A 19,248-nucleotide genomic window follows, 5' to 3' on the forward strand; every position below is an offset into this window, starting at 1 on the left:
TTTTAAATGTATGTCGTTTGTGCTTGCGGGGAGGATGTGTGTAGGTGAGAGCGAGTGTGTGTATGTGTAAATGTGCGTGTATGTGTGAGTATGCATGTGAGAGTGAAAGTAATGATTGAATGGCGTGCAATGTCACCTGCGTTACCCCTGAGAGTTTGGTGAATTGACTTTCATGGCTTAGGTGTGATGTTATTCAGTTTGCCCTCTTCAGCTCACTTGTTCTAATTTTAAAGTAGTGCCGGTACTTCCAGCCTTTCCTTCTTGTAAAAATGTATATTGCTGCCTAGAACTCTGAGGAACAAAGTGGCTTGTTACCTGCACTGCATAAATAGCAAGTATTTACATGTTGTTTCCAACGTCCTGCAAAATGTGGACAGCGTGAAAGCTTTCTAGCTGCAAACAAGATATTTCATAACGCTACCTGATAAGATATTTCATATGGTTACCTGCCCCAATGTAATGCTCCTTTGCTCACATATCACCTAGAAGTGCATATTTCAGCTGTTCGCTTGGGGCGGAGAGTAGAGAGAAGAGGGGGTAAGGCGGTGTTTAATTTGTAAGGAGGCCCAAAGCCCTCCTTTTAAACATGCAGCTGCTGCAATTAAATGTGCAAGCACGGAATACTGGGGCAGCGTAATCCTGAAGCCATCTCCGGCCTCTATAATCCATTTAAAGCCACTCCCTGCCCCTTCAGCACACTCTTGCAGCTTTCTGCATTCTCCCATTGTGACGCTTTTTCATTTTTCTCTTCCTCCATCTTTCCCATACGTGTCTTTTGCTCGCATTAGATGCTTGAGGCAGAAAAACAAGAGCCGGCCCTCAAAAATAAGTGCTGGTGCTCCACACCGGAATCAACAAGAACAAATTAGGCACTGGGGTAAGGGCAGTACCGAGCGAGGGGGACAGGAGATCGATCGGCTTCATCCACTTTGTTCCTCCTTTCTCGAGAGCCATCAGCAGGTGGCGGCATATCTTGCATCAGTCGTTGGCGAGGGCATAGAGGAGCCAGTGAAGATGGTGATGTTTGGAAGGCACGTGATGTGTTTCAAAGACACCCTAGGCCACGGATAAAGTGTGACGGGAGGATGCTCTCTGAAGGGGGTGACCTGCGCAAGAAAATCGCCATGAATGAGGAGTTTTGCTGGGTTTAATTTTATACAATAACACGCGTCCATCTCAATTAATCAGTATCTCACTGTATAGCTGTAGTTTTCATATTGCATGTGTGTGGCATTTGTATAGTTTCAAATTACTTATAAGTAACATTCAATTCTAAATGTGTGACACGTAAAAAGAGACTTTTTTGCGGTTAAAACCAACACAGGAAGTCCATAGAAAGTGCTAAAACTCAGAAACCACACCTGTTTGAGAAGTGAGAAGCTCTAAAAAGATCTTGAAAGTTGTGAAAACCCCCTGAAATGGAAGATCACTAACATATTGCCCTTATTTTACAATAATGATTTAGGTGTTAAATCTGCTTTTGGTTGCAGGCTGGGACTTCGTAGCACTATAAACACAAAATACACCTACTCACGAATTCACCAAACAGGGTTCATTATTTCCCACTGCGCCAATCAGGATTCATTTCTGTTTCTCACTGGCTACGCGCACAGTAATCCTGAGTGATTGTATAAACTAATAAGGCTTTATAATGTAAATATAGTGCTTTTCTCACTGCTTATAACTTTACTTGTGTTTATCATTCATTTTGAGGTGTGTTCACCATACTTTTATACAGTGCTTGAAATGGAAAAATAGAAGTGCAGGTACTCTGTATCAGAGTGCCTGCTTGTTTCCGAGAAGTGCCGGTACTCTCCAATTGAAAGTATTACGTTTTTCTTGAGAAGAGCAGGTACTCTCACTCTCAAAATAAAAAAGTGCTGGTACTCAGTACCGGACAGTACCGGCCCATTTAAAGCACTGCTTTTATATGAATTTACTTACATTTGAAAGACCAATAAAAATAGTTGCACTCAGTTCAGTGCTCTGCTATCGGACTGACTCACCTACGCCAAACAGAGGTGACTGCCTAGTCAGGCCGAGGCATCAAAAAGGGTTGTCGAACTAGGGCCTGGCTATATTGGCAACCACTGCAATGCAGAATGACTTGTGGCAGGCTTAATGGAGATAGACTGAGGCCTCTGCCATGAGCCTGCACTTGCCTGGGATGGTGATCCTTCCACTGCAGCAGGCTGTTTCCTAGCAGTGGCCAGCATCTCGGATGTTCCCTGCCACATTGTGCCATTCGGAGGAGTCAATTCATGGCACAAAGGTGGTCCTCCAGTGTTTTCATCTGACAGCGATCATTACATTGTCTACTGGATAGTGGCTGAGGTGGCTGTGTCCCCCAGGACTATACATCTCCTCCCATGAGGGGGCGCCAAAGAGCACAACCTCTCTCTTTCATATGCAGAAAGGAGTCACTTGATTGTGGCAGCAATGGCTGCGGGCAACAGGAAAATCAAAAACTTTCAGCTACCGCCCGCCACCTGAATGTCTGCTGGGGAGGGTCCATTGCATAGGCACAGTGGACAGGCGCCTTGCTGAAAATAAAAACTGGCATGGTGCTGCCCCAGATCAAAATGCTTTGATGATTTGTGGGGATTCGCCCGTGAGGCGCCCAGGCAAACGAGGACAGCAAGAGTTCCTAACATGACCAAGGCAGGCATTGGTGAAGTGCCACTGTCTAAGAATTCAGGTGTTGGTAGCACTGGGACTGGCTTAGTTCATGATATATGATGTATCTTAATCAGTGCTTGAAATGGAAAAATAGAAGTGCAGGTACTCTGTACCAGATTAACTGATTATTTCTGAGAAGTGCCGGTACTCTACAATTAAAAGTATTATCTTTTTCTTGAGAAGTGCAGGAACTCTCCCCATCAAAAAGAAAAAGTGCCGGTACTCCGTACCGGACAGTACCGGACCATTTAAAGCACTGATTTTAATGATTACCTGCACATCAGCTGATAGCGCACTTTAATTAAGTGCCTCGAGTGGTTAGTGGGGCGCTATAAATGCATGACTAAAGCGGTGATATGGTCACCAGCACTAAAACACGTTAGTCTAACCCCTGAACCGTGGTACTTGGCAGGGCTGACTTTGAAGCGGAAGCATGGATAGGATTATGGTAGGTAAACAGGTAGAATTATAATTTATGAAGAGGCGGTAAGTTAAGTCAGAAGGTCTGTGAGCAGGCTGCTGTTGAGGAAGAGAACAAAATGTCCATTCTTGATACACGGGGGCAGTGAGGTCCTACTGGTGGCAGTAGGGTGGGTGCCTATGGAGGGAGGCTTCAAGGAGAGTATGGGCTCCTGATGCCTGAAACGGAGCATGACCTCAAGAAATAGTTATCTTTTTTTAGCCAGTTATGATTTCTATTACCCATTTACGTGGTCGTACTAGCCAGGATTTCAGTCCTACAGCCTTAAATAATGAGGCAGTCACGTAACAGATACAGCTTTTGTTTTTTAACCAACGTGGGGGACAAGAAATGCAAGCACCGTCTATTTGTGTACATGAAAAAAATAAGCAAAAAACAAAAAGAAAACACGACGATCACTCTAAATGGAACAGACTTTTTATGCGTCAGTGATAATAGTGGCCCTTTATGTGACTACACTTCAATTTCTGAAAAAAATCTAAATGATAAACATTAGACCTGTGAATCGAAAAATCCAAAGAAAATTGACAAAACACGAACACAACAATAAAATGGTATACATAAACGTGTTAGGGGAATACAATAGAATGTTTACTTAAAAAAGGGAAAGGTATTTGAGTAAAGTTGGAGAAGGGGTACTGCAGGATACGTGGGGTAGATGTTCTAGGGCAGGGGTCTTCAAACTGGTGGGTGGGCACCCCTAGGGGGGCCTGAAGTGATCGCAGGGAGGCGCCAGGGTCTGGCCAAAAGAATTTTAAGCTGAGCTGAAAAAATTGAGTAGCAGTAAACCACTTTGTAATGGGCCATCACTAACATGTTTTGTCATTTATATCCAAGCTCGGAATATGTGTCAAAAGGGAAGGGACTACAAATACTCTTCAACCACCCCCCATCAATTTTAATAATCACACTGTGAATACTTTTACACACCAGTAAGGTCTGCAGGCCCGGAATAGTATGTTTGTCATAATTTATTTGATTGCATTTTTAAAACCAAAACAGAACTTAACAGCAATGTTTAAATAAGTCTACACATCTTTAAACATTGCCAATTTAATAAAATAATTAAGAGAAACTCGTAGGGGGGGGCCTGTTAAATTTAGTTTTTTACTAGGTGGGGGCTGGCATTAGACAGTGAAAACCACTGTTCTAGGGTGTAGACACTTGTGCTGATCTAGTGCATCGCCTGGGTAAAGGCCCTAGGCTATAATTCCGGACAGCATTGATAGGGTATAGGTAGGAGTTGTGGTCCTATGACATAGGCAGGGGTAAATAGTTGTGGATATGGGAAAGTATAGGAATACTAGGATGTAGATTAAGATAGCAGTGCTAGGGGATTACCAGGGGTCGCCGTGCTTGGGTATAGGCAGGAACGTGCCTGTGTACAGATAGGGGTAGAGAGATAAATGTATGAGTAAAGGGTTTTAGTTGGAGGATATAGGAAATGGTTGTGATAAAAGGTTGTAAGTTGTGGTAACAGTATTGGGATGTAGGCAGGAGTTGAGGTACTATGGTATATGTAGGGGTAAATGCCCTGCTTAGCTTGTACTGTCAGTTGCAAGTGGTGGGCATCAACATTCATTTTTGGGTAAACAGTATATATATTTTTTCATCTGACTTTGACCCAGAGCTGCGGTGAGAAAGCCAGAAAAGGAAGAATGAAAGAGAAAAACAATTATAGCAGCAACAGTGAGATAAAAAATACAGAAAGTTGAGGGTGGTAGGCTGCATTTATTTATTTAAAAAATAAACATTGAGTAGCGGTACTAAGGTGTAGGCAGGATTACAAGAGAGGGTTATAGAAAATGACACGGCTGTGAGAGAATTGGGAGCGGATCTGTTGAGGGTGTAGGAAGAGTCATAAAGTGCACACTGAAAAATGACAATATTGGAAGAAAGGGCAAACTACAGGGGATTTCTTTTCGAAAGGAAGGACATTAAGTATGACGAATTTTATCATTTTTTGAAGGTCATTCATGTTACAAATTAACAAAGGTTTCCTGAGGGCAGTTTATTCAGACCACGTTTTCTTTAATTATGACATGCTTAAGAATCACAAAAACCCATTTATACGTCTCACTCTACAAACCGTGTTGATCCTTAAATAACAAATGGTACTAAACAACTTTGTAGACCCAGGACCTGGAGGTTATACACTGATGTCTACAGTGGGGGTAAATCCCACAAGCTATCCCGTCACTAAACTGGGATGAAGTTTTAATTATAAGACCAACATTCATGGAATGTGTGGATTTTGCACTACACAAACATATTCCAAAATGTTGCAGTATGCATTTTTTCATAATTTTCACCCAAAGTAATTTGGTTTGCACACACAAAATCACTCTATGGACATTTTCTGCTCGAACCAATGGCTTGCCAGTATATTGCACGTGGGGTATTATTCCCTGGTGTGAAATATTAACACAAGATACCAGCAAACCACAATTAATTTAATTTTGTGTAATTTTCCATAACTTTACTGAAATGTTGCTGAAAAAGAATACACTGTTTCAAGGCACCTCTGTGATGTCTTAAAGATACCATTGGTTTCACACTGCACAATGTGCGCCACTGTGTGTGTATATGTATTTGTGACATTTCAGGGTGCATGCAGTTGTTCTATGATACATATTTATTTGTACGTCTGTGAGGTGGTTGAGGATGGTCTCATTACGGATGTGGTGGGGTTGCACGGCATGATGTGTTGCATCTTTATCTCTCTACCAACTGCCAGGGCTGGACTGGGCAACGAAATGCAAAAAATGCTCAAATCGGGTCCTCTCCCTTCATCTCATCACGCAGTCTCTGCCCCTCCCATTCTCTCTCTTTCTGATCGCGTTCTCTCTACATCCCCCTCCTTTCTCGCCCTCTCTTGAAGCCTTCTCTTGACTGCTTCAATTAACCAGGGGGAGCTGGAGACTGTATCAGAGGCACCAAGAGGCAGTGCTTTAAATGGGCCGGTACTCTCCGGTACTGAGTACCGGCAATTTTTTATTTTGAGAGGGAGAGTACCGGCACATCTCAAGAAAAACGTAATACTTTTAATTGGAGAGTACCGGCACTTCTCAGAAACAAGCAGGTACTCTGGTACAGAGAGTACCTGCACTTCTATTTTTCCATTTAAAGCACTGCCAAGAGGTACTGGGCTTTCAAAACCGGCCTCCAAAGGCCCCAGCCCACCAAAGAAATGCTCTGTGGGTTACAAGGCCTGTCCGGCCCTGCAAGAGGAAGAGCTTCTTGCGGTATTTCATCGGAATGGCGTAAAACAGTCTTTACGCCAGGCTTCGGGAGCGCGTTACTGGTGGAGTCTGGCTGCCACGCAGATGGAAGGCGTAGTGCGTGGGCCGAGGCAATGCGCCGCCGCCAACACTCAGAATAGTAATAAGAAAAACTCGAAAAATAGCCGAGGAATTTAATTTCGACAGCAGCTTTTCAAACTCGTTTAAACAAAACCTGCTGGGCAGAGAATATGTGCTCATCTAATTCGGCTTTTTCTCGCTCAGCTTTCGTGTTAAGCAAGGAGCGTCCCCCCCGTCCAGATTTACGACAAGGGCTTTATTTCTGCAGTCTAATCATGTGTAGTGGGGTTGTCAGAAAGTCCTGTACTTGACTGACTGTAAGTGTTACATTTGTGGCGCTCAAATTATCGCCTGTAGGGACTGGGAGGTCAGCAGCAGGGACCAATTCGCAGGAACTAAAGCTTCTGCCAGGCTTCTTCCATTGTGAATTGGCGCTGTGCCCGAGAAGGTGGGCGAGGTCCCCTGACCCGAGTCCATGCTCAGTCTGACAGTACACTGACCACTGGGAACCACATCCACACCATTGCATCAGTTCACACAAGCTGTGGAATACATTTGCAGATGGCAGACACTGCAATGGAAATCTGGATGAATCTCAATTCACAACACAGGCGGCTAAGGTGCCCAGAAGCACAGACCACGACATTCACAGCATTGACACCGCCCACTCTCCAGATGATGACTTCAATTCAGTCATGACCTTGAGGGAGGGAAGTTCAAAATATAAATAGGGGGGTGCCGGATCCATGCTAGACATCCAGGGAAACCACGGCCTATGTAAATACGTTTTAGAAAAACTCATATGCTGTACTTTTTTCTTATGAAGATAATCTGAGCTACATTGGCCACTATTCCTAAATAAGGAGAGGTTATTACGCATTCCATTTTTTCCTGATCCAGCATCCATTTATCCGGGACACATTTCCTTGTGTCGCTCACATTTCCTTTTGCCTCACGAAGCCACAACCTTACTCTTTCAAACGTTTGTCTTAAAGAACTGTTTATTCTTCTAGCGATGTTTTCCATCCTAACCACATTGGAGACTGCGGCCCTGATTATAAAAGAAATTGACTTACCCTGTCCTTGGGTAAAGCTGTTTGTGCAGGGGTCGTAATTTTGAGTTTTGCCTATTTACCACACTGTATACTTACCAGGTGCAATAAAGTCTGCACCCATCCTTAAATTTCAGCAGGTAAAACATGTCCGAATTTAAAAGGAAAAAAATATGGTCATTTAATGTGGCACACTGACTTTGGTGCAGTAAGCCCTGAAATCCACATATTCCCAGAAAACACAGAAAAGGTGATATTTGTTGAACCCAATAAATTCCAACCCCCTGGGAGCCGGAATTTAATAGGTGAATAAATAGCACCTTTCCTGAAGGACACTCATAATTAAACCCTATTGGAGTAAGAGCGAAAAAGACCACATGTCATCATATTGTTGAGTATGGAGAGCATGTGACCCTAGCTGAGGAAGGTAAGTGTTAAATGTTCAAATACACGTGTCAAATAGAAGGAGAACACGCATTTCCAATGCAACGGGTCTTGCGTTTACTCGAGTTAGAGATATTAGAGTTGTAAGCTCCTAACTGGACTTTTCTTGCTAAATAAATTGAAAATGGTAAGTAAAACAGTTGACATAAGCAGGTCAATTCAAAACGCCACAGCCACCATGAGTGTGAGCGTGAAGGGGAGACATGGATGGAAAAATAAGTTTGTTCGTAGTCCTACGTATCGGCAAAATTGCAATTATCCATATCATAGGGTCGAGGGCCAAGGCGGTAACAAAACTGCCCCAAGGAGGGATAAAAGTAAAGCATTTACCAATGATAACAAAGGATTTTTGAAAGGCAAGCCCATGGATGAGTGATAGTGATGGGTGTGTGGTGGGTCTGGTTAAAAGCCCACAAATAGATTACAACACGTCAGAGCGCTTGCCCGTTCGACCTAAAAATAAAGAGGTTAAGAGAGCTCTGCTTTGCTCTCTGTCTGCGAAGACAAGCCATTGCCTGCTTCCATTAACACCTTAAACCAAGTGGAAGAGTGAAAGGCACTTATTAACTTTAGAAGGCGTGAAGGAATGACAAGTTAAGCCAACTTTTTCCATTGAGAGGGTCAATCGAAACGATTGAAGAAGTAGAAAAATCAATGAGCGAATGGTGGTCATCTCGTTTGGACTTATCTTCCTGGTACGGCCTTTACTACAGCTATTTGTCAAGCACTGAACAATCTAATTTAAAACTAGGCCCTGGTGAAATTTCTGTTAAACCAGGATAATCTTGTTTAATTTTGTGACTTTTGCATTACACTTGATATGTGTAATTCCTGAATTTACAGTTACTCTAATGTGGCGACATTTTAGCAAGAAACACAAGAGCAATGGAAACAGCCAGAACGTTTGTTCACTGCACTTATGTTTTTGCTCACGCAATCAACATGCCAACCAAATAACTAAAGAGGGGGAATATACATAAACAACGTTGTTGTTAGCCATGAAACAATCATGTTGTTTGTGCAATGTTTTCCAACCAATTATTTTTTTTTTTTTGCCTGAGTGTGCCTCAGCCTATGTGTAATGGTAAGGGTGAGTGTGATGGGGGTTGAGACTGGACAGACTCATAACATGATCTTGTGTTTCATCTACAAGGTAAAACATCCTCCATTCAGTAGAAAAAGTTTAATATATTGAGTTATTAGTGCTCAATATGAAACATGTATTTTTTAGGGGACTAGGAATCGTCAACCTCACACCTAGATCTCAGACACACCAAAAACCCTATGTGAACAGATTCCCTTTTGTGAATCTGTTACCCCATCGTTTTAGATGACAGTCAGTATTCTTTCAATGGTTTGTGACCAAAATTGTTGCCACAACCCATTGGTACATTCCATTCCGAGTCACAATTAGAAGGGGATGCTTCTTTCATGCCCCCGCCTAATAGTGATTCAGAATGAGTTATAAAAGCCCTTTCAACTCACAAAACTGGTTTTGTACAAAGACAAACACCATTTTCTGGTCGCAAAGTCTGCTATTTTGTTGTTGCAGGGTTTGTGAAATGCAAAATAGTTTTGTCAAATTAGTACTATGACTGGTTCGGTAAGACTTATCAGATAGTACTAAATTCTTTGGGATACAGAAAACAGCTATTCAGCTAATTTCTTCAACTTTTGTTTCACATATATGTTGTCCTAGACAAATTCCACCCTTAAATTTCTTATAATCCATATATTTTTTTTAACTTTATTTCCACATTTGCTCTGCCGTTTCATTTAGTTATCGCTCATCTTTTGTTTTTGACTTCTGCATGCCTTTTGTATAGTTTGTGACTAAACATTTACATTGTCTATTTTTAACTCTTTCTGGTTTTTATGGTCCAGTCTGAGCTTAGGCATCTAGTTTGCTTATTATTTCTTTGCTAATTTATCTGGTGATGTGTTCTTGAGTAAATTTGATGGCCCAAATTCTCCCATCATGTTCCTTTCAGTAATTGGATTATGTGAACACTGGTTGCTAATTTTACTCCCTTACTTTTTATTACCTATTTATGTGTTTCTCATAAATCTTGTCTCAACTTTCTGTAAATAATGTTACAGTAGTCAACTGTGTTATTTCATAATTAAGGTAGTGTATTTTATGCAGTTTGTTATTAATATTGTTTTCATTCCTCAAGACTTTTCTAAAATACAGGGCTAAACGAAATACCCCATGAATTCCTATTTGAGAGAAGAAATCATGTAATTATAAGAATAATGCAGTTTCTTGAATGTACATTATGATTTAAACTGTATATATACAAGCAGGAGTGCATACCCAATCTTTATAACGTAGCTCGTTTCTTTGATCCAGCCATTTGGGGAATGAAAACTGAGACCTACTGCACAGCTGTGCATTTAAGTAAGAAAAGCGGATATTAACTAAGTACTAGAAAGCCTAAAGCTACAGCTCACAAACGTTGTTAGGAACCAATGACAGGATATGTACTTATTAAATATTTGTTACCGCATTGACCCTATCAAAATACCTTCTGTGTGCAAATGCTGAGCTGCTCCATTTAACTATAAGATAATGATCATGTTTGCCTACCTTCTTCGTGTCTTACATGGCTGGCTAATCACCCCGCGCTCTGCGGGTTCTAATTAATCATCACCCATAATTGTAAAGTGACTTTATGTTTGGACAATAGCTCTCCTTTCTCTGATTACAATCATCATCGAATCACAAAAACAACTCCACAGCCCCCAAGCAATAGGTTTCAAGCAACCCTTGCCTTTCGCATCAACCACGCTTCCAATAATCAATATTTTAACTTTATTCGGTCATTGACCAGCACGCTATACCCAACATTAACGGCACAGACCATTCTTCCAATATTGCTTACAAATGATTATACCTAGTCACCACATCTGAGTTACACCCTTTCACTTTAAGGAACACAAAAGGCATAAAGCGTTGCCAAATCCTCAGTACTCTTTCGACACACCCACCCACATGTCACCTCAACAATCTTTCTTAGAGCAGACTGATTTTCTTTCATACAACCTGACACAAACCATTTCCAAATTAAACAATGAACACATTTTACTAACCACAATTACACATCAACAAGCATTCACCAGAGAACAGTGGCTCTTCCAGAAGGCCCTATAGTGCTATAATAATTATTGAATGAGCTGTACAATGGCAGTAAATTAATAAAGCGCAATAAATCCTTGCTGTCATTTATTCAAAGATCCACTTATGCCTTATTTACTGGGGGATGGGGGGAACCCCCCATAGCCCTCTACTTTGTGCTCCTTTCATACTCTCTCTCTTGTTTCTGGGGCCACATCACTCTTCTCATTTTACTCCTATTATTATTACTCTCCCCATACTCAAGTCAATTCCGACCCCCTTCTTCTTCAACAGTATGTTCTCATTAACCCTGACATTTACAACTGCTTGTGTCATTACCACTGCTTATAGCTAATGTTAGACCTGACAGCCTTAGGGTAGTCACCCCTAACTTTTTGCCTGCCTCCCTCCTCGTTTTTGGATACTGTTTTTGCTGGTTTTTAGACTCTGCGCACTTTACCACTGCTAACCAGTGATAAAGTGTATATGCTCTCTCTCTGTAAACATGGTAACTTTGGATCATACCTGATTGAACTATTTAATCTACTTATAAGTCCCCAGTCATGTGCACTCCAGGTGCCTAGGGCATATAGATTAAATGCTACTAGTGGACCCGCAGCACGGATTGTGCCACCCACTCAAGTAGCCCCTTTTCCTTGTCCCAGGCCTACCATTGCTAGGCCTGTGTGTGCAGTTTCACTGCCACCTCGACTTGGCATTTAAAAGTACTTGCCAAGCCTAGAACTCCCCTTTTTCTGCATATAAGTCACCCTTAATGTGTGCCCTGGGTATCCCCTAGAGCAGGGTGCTGTGTAGGTAAAAGACAGGACATGTACCTGTGTAGTTATATGTCCTGGTAGTGTAAAACTCCTAAATTCGTTTTTGCACTACTGGGAGACCTGCTCCCTTCATAGGCTAACATTGGGGCTGCCCTCATACACTGTTGAAGTGGCAGCTGCTGATCTGAAAGGAGCAGGGAGGTCATATTTAGTATGGCCAGAATGGTAATACAAAATCCTACTGACTGGTGAAGTCGGATTTAATATTACTATTCTAGAAATGCCACTTTTAGAAAGTGAGCATTTCTTTGCACTTAAATCCTTCTGTGCCTTACAATCCACGTCTGGCTAGGTTTAGTTGACAGCTCCTTGTGCATTCACTCAGACACACCCCAAACACAGGGTACTCAGCCTCACTTGCATACATCTGCATTTTGAATGGGTCTTCCTGGGCTGGGAGGGTGGAGGGCCTGCCCTCACACAAAGGACTGCCACACCCCCTACTGGGACCCTGGCAGACAGGATTGAACTGAAAGGGGACCTGGTGCACTTCTTAGCCACTCTTTGAAGTCTCCCCCACTTCAAAGGCACATTTGGGTATAAAACAGGGCCTCTGCCCTACCTCATCAGACACTTGCTGGAGAAGAAACCGGAACCAGAAACTACATCCTGCCAAGAAGAACTGCCTGGCTGCTCAAAGGACTCACCTGTCTGCTTTCTACAAAGGACTGCTGTCTTGCTGTTGCCCTGCTGCCTTGCTGAACTCTTGTCTGGCTGTGAAAGTGCTCTCCAAGGGCTTGGATAGAGCTTGCCTCCTGTTCCTTGAAGTCTCAGGACCAAAAAGACTTCTTCCTTTCACTTGGACGCTCCGTGCGCCGAAACTTTCGACGCACAGCTTGTTTCGCGGCGAGAAAAACGCCGCACACCGACGCTGATCGACGCGACGCCCTCGGGGCGATCGAGACTTCGACGCACAACCTCGCAAGGACAAAGCCGCTCGACTTTCCAGGAGAAATCGACGCGACGCCCACCGTGAGTGCGAAACTTTGACGCACGGCCTCGCAAGGACAACGCCGCCCGACTTCCAAGGAGAAATCGACGCGACGCCTGCCGTGAGACCAAACTTTCGACGCACGGCCTCGCAAGGACAACGCCGCCCGACTTCCAAGGAGAAATCGACGCGACGCCTACCGTGAGATCGAAACTTCGACGCGCAGCCCCGCAGAACGACGCGCAGCCGGAAAACAAGCAGGAGAATCCACGCACAGACCCGGGACATCTGGTAATCCCCGCGATCCACAAAAAGAGACTGTCTGCGCGCCGGAAAACGACGCCCGACTTCCCCGCGTGGAAAAGACCGACGCAAGTCTGTGTCTGCTGAGGAGAAATCGACGCACACACCCCTTTTTCCACGCATCTCTTCTCCTGTGGCCCTCTGAGGAGATTTTCCACCAGAAACCAGGTACTTTGTGCTTGAAAGACACTGTATTGCATTCTAAGGACTTAAGACACTCTATATCACTTCCCTGTGATATTCCTACAATTTTCCATTGCAACTTTATTCTTTTTGACCTACAATTATCCTGATAAATATTATATATTTTTCTAAACACTGTGTGGTGTATTTTTGTGGTGCTATATGGTGGTATTGTATGATTTATTGCACAAATACTTTACACATTGCCTTCTAAGTTAAGCCTGACTGCTCGTGCCAAGCTACCAGAGGGTGGGCACAGGATAATCTTGGATAGTGTGTGACTTACCCTGACTAGAGTGAGGGCTTTTGCTTGGACAGGAGGTAACCTGACTGCCAACCAAAAACCCCATTTCTAACATTGGTGATCAGCGGTGAGGATAGGACTTGTATTTGTGCAGTGACATACAGTAGCTAAGTATTTCACTACATACCCACAGTTGAAGGTCAACTTGGTTTTTATCTCTTTTTGAAAACCCGTTTTTTTCCTGACAATTTTCAAAAACTAAATCCTCACTCAACATGTCTCTGACTGGGTCTCAGACAGGGGACTTTGACCTAGTCCAGTTGGATACATACACGGTCAAACAACTAAGAGGATTCTGCAGGGCATTAAGGGTACCCACCCAAGGGGCCTCCAGAAAGGAGGACTTTCAAGTGGCGCTGAGGGCCTGGGCAGAAGCCCATTTAGAGGATGATGAGGAAGAGGAGCCAGAAAATGGCCCCTCAGAAGGATTTCCACTATCTATGGATGGTGTTACCACTGCAATTGTGCACCCTTCCAGACCAGGGAGCAGTGTCTCCATGCAAAGCCTGACCGCAGAGGAAAGGAGAGAAGAAAGGGAGTTCCAATTGCAAATGGCAAAACTGAAAATTGAGGCACAACAGGAGGAGAAGAGGGCAGAAAGAGAAGCCAAACAAGCTGAGGCTGAAAGAGCAGCCAAACAGATTGAAGCTGAAAGAACAGCCAAACAAGTGGAAGCTGAAAGAGCGTTGGCTGAAAAGAAACTATTGTTGGCTCATGAACTGAGTCTCAAGGAGCTGGAGATCAAGGCAAGACAGTCTGAATCCAGCAATAATGGTGGCAGCATACAGACAGGACCTGCTGGAGAAAAGAAGGTTCGTATACCCAAAAATGTGGTGCCCAGTTTTGTGGTGGGAGATGACATAGATAAATGGTTAGCTGCTTATGAAGTTGCACTAAGGGCTCATGAGGTTCCTGAAGGGCAATGGGGGGTAGCTATGTGGGGTTATGTGCCGCCATTGGGGAGGGACACACTTCTCACATTGGATCCACCGGATCAAAACACATACCCACTCCAGAAAGCCACTTTACTTGCCAAGTTTGGGCTGACCCCTGAGGGATACCGTCAGAGGTTCAGGGACAGCACCAAACAAACCACACAAACATGGGTAGATTTCTTTGATTTCTCTAGTAAGGCACTGAATGGATGGGTGCGGGGCAACAAAGTAGCAGATTATAAAGGTTTATATGACTTGATCCTGAGAGAGCATATGCTTAATGTTACTTATACCGATTTGCGCCAGCACCTAGTGGATAGTAAGCTGACTGATCCCAGGAAGCTTGCTGAGGAGGCGGACCTCTGGGTTAGCACCAGAGTGTCCAAAAAGGTACCTGGGGGGGACTCCCACAAAGGTGGTCAGGGTTCCCAACAGAAGAAAGAGGGGGGAGATAAACTTACAGATAAGGAACTCTCTAAAGGCCCCCAAAAGAATTCCCAGGGAGGGGGTGGCAACCCTTCCTTTTCCAAATTTGGGAAGAAACCAGGGACATTTGACAGGTCAGGAAAATCTAGCCCCAAATGCATGGAGTGTTACCAATATGGTCACTACAAAGGCGATCCACAGTGCCCCAAGAGGGCACCGTCCACTACCGGACAGGCGCCTGGGTTGACTAGTGTAGCACTCGGGGGGGAGATGGACCCCACTAGCTTTGGGGAGCAGGTAGAGATTTCCCTAGTGTCCCTGGGAGAAGGAGAAATGATGTCCAAGGTCCACATGCCTAAAAATACTTCCAAGTACCGGCAGTGGGTCCTCATTGATGGGCAGAAGGTGGAGGCTCTGCGTGACACAGGAGACAGTATGACTACTATCAAGAGTCAGCTGGTGTCCACAGAGCAGATAATCCCGAATACATTCCACCAGGTCATAGTCGCTGACAACCGCGAGAGTCACCTACCGGTGGCTCGGGTTCCCTTTGAGTGGGGGGGGGTCTCTGGTACTCTGAAAGTAGCTGTGAGTCCTGCCATGCCTGTAGATTGTCTGTTAGGCAATGATCTAGAGCATACTGCTTGGAAAGAAGTAGAGCTCAGATCTCACCTGGAGATGTTAGGGTTACCTGAGTGGGTCTGCATGACCACCCGGTCCATGGCTGACCGAGAGGGAAGTCAAGGGCATCTGGAGCCTGGAACGATGGCCCAGGGAGCTGCCAAGAGGAGGGACGAGGGGCGCGGGAAACTGGCCCCAGAAGTTCCCACAGTGGCTGACGGGGCTCCTGAGGAGGAGACTCCCGAGCCAACTGGAGAAGACATTGCCACCCTAGGTGACTTACCGGAGCTTGCTGGCTGGCAAGTTGAGGGTGGACCCACCAGGGAGGAATTCTGCCAGGCGCAGAAAGAGTGTCCCACTCTAGAAGGGTTGAGGAAACAAGCCTTAAACCAGGCAGCCGGTGACGCCTCTGGCAATCACCACCTATATTGGGAGAATGATCTCCTCTACAGTGAGCCTAGGGTTCCGGTCTTTGGGGCAGCACGTGTGCTGGTGGTCCCCCAATGTTACCGAGCCTTCCTACTGGGTCTGGCTCACGACATTCCCCTGGCAGGACATTTGGGACAAGACAAGACCTTCAACAGGCTTGTCAACCACTTTCACTGGCCCAAAATGAGGACACACTCAGACAAGTTCTGCAGGGCTTGTCCTACCTGCCAGGCTAGTGGTAAAGCAGGAAAGAGGGTTAAAACCCCCCTGATTCCACTTCCTGTCGTTGGCACCCCCTTTGAAAGGGTGGGCGTCGACATTGTTGGCCCCTTGGACCCCAAAACTGCCTTAGGCAACAGGTTTATCCTGGTTTTGGTGGACCATGCCACCCGGTACCCAGAGGCAATCCCTCTGAGGACCGTAACTGCATCGGTGGTAGCCAGAACCCTGATGGGGATATTTACCCGTGTGGGATTCCCCAAGGAGATAGTGTCTGACAGAGGCACTAACTTCATGTCCGCGTACATGAAGCATCTGTGGGATGCGTGTGGTGTAACCTACAAGTTCACCACACCCTATCACCCCCAGTCTAATGGGCTTGTGGAGAGATTCAACAAGACCCTGAAAGGCATGATTGGTGGCCTCCCTGAGGCCATGAGGCGTAAATGGGACGTCCTCTTACCATGCCTTCTCTTTGCTTACAGAGAGGTCCCCCAGAGGGGGGTAGGGTTCAGTCCCTTTGAGCTTCTCTATGGGTACCCCGTCAGGGGACCCTTAAGCATTGTCAAGGAGGGATTGGAGAACGCTCCAAAGACACCCCCTCAGGACGTGGTCAGCTACATGTTGGCCCTCCGCAATCAGATGACCCGCTTCTGGAAAGAGGCCCAAAGTAACCTGGAGGCCAGTCAAGAGGTGATGAAACAATGGTATGACCAGAAGGCCACTCTGGTAGAGTTTCAACCTGGAGACAAAGTGTGGGTAATGGAGCCAGTAGAGCCCAGAGCTCTCCAGGACCGCTGGTCTGGCCCATTTGAAATAAAGGAGCGGAAAGGGGAGGCCACTTACCTAGTGGACCTCCAAACCCCTAGGAACCCCCTAAGGGTGCTCCACGTGAACCGACTAAAAGCTCATTTTGAGAGGTCGGAGATCAACATGCTTCTGGTCACAGATGAAGGAATGGAAGAGGAGAGTGAACCTCTCCCTGACCTCCTCTCTGCCCAAGAAGGTGATGGGTCCGTAAGCGGGGTCATTCTGTCTGACTCCCTGACTCTAAACCAGAAAGGAGACTGCTATGAGCTGTTGGAGCAGTTCTCCCCCCTCTTCTCCCTTACTCCGGGACTGACCCACCTCTGTGTTCATGATATTGACACCGGTGACAGTCTCCCTGTGAAAAACAAAATTTACAGGTTGTCAGATAAGGTGAAGGCCAGCATCAAGGAGGAGGTCTCCAAGATGTTGACGCTAGGGGTTATTGAGAAGTCCAGTAGTCCCTGGGCCAGCCCAGTGGTGTTGGTCCCCAAGGCTACTGCCCCAGGCGCGAAGCCAGAACTCCGGTTCTGCGTGGACTACCGGGGTCTCAACTCAGTCACACGGACTGATGCTCACCCCATCCCCCGAGCTGATGAGCTCGTGGACAGGCTAGGCGCTGCCAAGTTCCTGAGTACGTTTGATCTTACTTCAGGGTACTGGCAGATCGCCCTGACTGAGGGGGCTAAGGAAAGGTCCGCCTTTTCCACCCCTGACGGCCATTACCAGTTCCGGGTGATGCCGTTTGGATTGAAAAATGCCCCCGCTACCTTCCAACGGTTGGTTAACGGGGTCCTGGCTGGCAAGGATGCCTTCTGTGCAGCCTACCTGGATGACATAGCTGTCTACAGTTCCAGCTGGGAGGAACACCTGCTCCACCTCAAGGAGGTGCTTCAGGCCCTGCAACAGGCAGGCCTGACCATCAAGGCTAGTAAGTGCCAGATTGGGCAGGGTTCCGTGGTGTACTTGGGACACCTAGTAGGTGGTGGCAAGGTGCAGCCACTCCAGGCCAAGATCGAAACTATCAAGGCCTGGCAACCACCTCGAACCCAGACTGAGGTGAGGGCCTTCTTAGGCCTCACCGGCTACTACCGCAGGTTTGTCAAGGGCTATGGTACCATTGTGTCCCCCTTGACACAACTCACGTCCAAGAAGCAACCTAGGTTGGTGAATTGGACAGAGGCTTGTCAGAAAGCCTTTGACGCCCTAAAGGAAGCCATGTGCACGGCCCCCGTGCTCAAGGCCCCTGACTACTCCCAGGAATTTATCGTGCAGACAGACGCTTCAGAGCATGGCATAGGGGCAGTCCTAGCACAGCTAAATGAGGAGGGCCAAGATCAACCGGTAGTCTTTATTAGCAGAAGGCTATTACCACGGGAACAGAGGTGGAGTGCTATTGAAAGAGAAGCTTTTGCTGTGGTCTGGGCACTGAAGAAGCTGAGGCCCTACCTGTTTGGGACTCACTTCCTAGTTCAGACAGACCACAGGCCCCTCAGATGGCTCATGCAGATGAGGGGTGAGAATCCAAAACTTCTGAGGTGGTCCATTTCCCTACAGGGGATGGACTTTACGGTGGAACATCGCCCAGGGGTTGACCACGCCAATGCTGATGGTCTCTCCAGGTACTTCCGCCTTAGCGATGAGAGCTCCCAGGAGGTCGGGTAGCTCTCCCCACTTTCAGCTGGGGGGGACACATGTTAGACCTGACAGCCTTAGGGTAGTCACCCCTAACTTTTTGCCTGCCTCCCTCCTCGTTTTTGGATACTGTTTTTGCTGGTTTTTAGACTCTGCGCACTTTACCACTGCTAACCAGTGATAAAGTGTATATGCTCTCTCTCTGTAAACATGGTAACTTTGGATCATACCTGATTGAACTATTTAATCTACTTATAAGTCCCCAGTCATGTGCACTCCAGGTGCCTAGGGCATATAGATTAAATGCTACTAGTGGACCCGCAGCACGGATTGTGCCACCCACTCAAGTAGCCCCTTTTCCTTGTCCCAGGCCTACCATTGCGAGGCCTGTGTGTGCAGTTTCACTGCCACCTCGACTTGGCATTTAAAAGTACTTGCCAAGCCTAGAACTCCCCTTTTTCTGCATATAAGTCACCCTTAATGTGTGCCCTGGGTATCCCCTAGAGCAGGGTGCTGTGTAGGTAAAAGACAGGACATGTA

The sequence above is a fragment of the Pleurodeles waltl genome, chromosome 3_1 (genome assembly GCF_031143425.1).
Source record: "Pleurodeles waltl isolate 20211129_DDA chromosome 3_1, aPleWal1.hap1.20221129, whole genome shotgun sequence".
Lineage (NCBI taxonomy): Eukaryota > Metazoa > Chordata > Amphibia > Caudata > Salamandridae > Pleurodeles > Pleurodeles waltl.